The following is a 582-nucleotide window of genomic DNA, read 5'->3' on the forward strand; positions in this document are numbered from 1 at the left end:
TATGGTCCGTAAACTGAGGAAGCGTCAGTGCATAAATATTTTCATGAAAAGGGGAACCCTTTGGTATGTGATTTTTGCAAGATGACTTTGCAGCAAAACCAAGATTATTTTTTATTTTTCTCAGGGTCTTATTTCTGTCTCTTTTTTTCTATCTCCCTTTTTTCTTATCTATTCTGTTTTATTCTTTTTATTGCCTATTTTTGTCATCTGGTCTATCTTGAAAGCTTTTTCTCTCTCCCTTTTTATCAGTTTTTTCTCTGTTTATCGTTTCTTTCCCCTTTTTTCTCGGCAACTATTTATCTATTACTCTGCTCTCTATTTACTCTCTTTCTTTCTTTTTTTCTTTACCGCCTTTCCCTTATTCTCCCCCGTCTCTTTCCTTCCTTTTTCTCTTTCTCTGTTTCCTTTCCCAAGTATTTTTTCCCCGGGGGTTTACGGCCATATGAAAAATCATTGCTCCACCCTATGAAGTAAAAAATTTTTTAGCATAGGAAAATCTTTATCGTCCAGCTTACCTCAAAGAGAAATTCTAGGTTTTTGCCCCCCTCCCCCTCCCCCCCAAACCCCTACAGGGACGTAAAA

The sequence above is a fragment of the Penaeus monodon genome, chromosome 19, assembly GCF_015228065.2.
Source record: "Penaeus monodon isolate SGIC_2016 chromosome 19, NSTDA_Pmon_1, whole genome shotgun sequence".
Classification (NCBI taxonomy): domain Eukaryota; kingdom Metazoa; phylum Arthropoda; class Malacostraca; order Decapoda; family Penaeidae; genus Penaeus; species Penaeus monodon.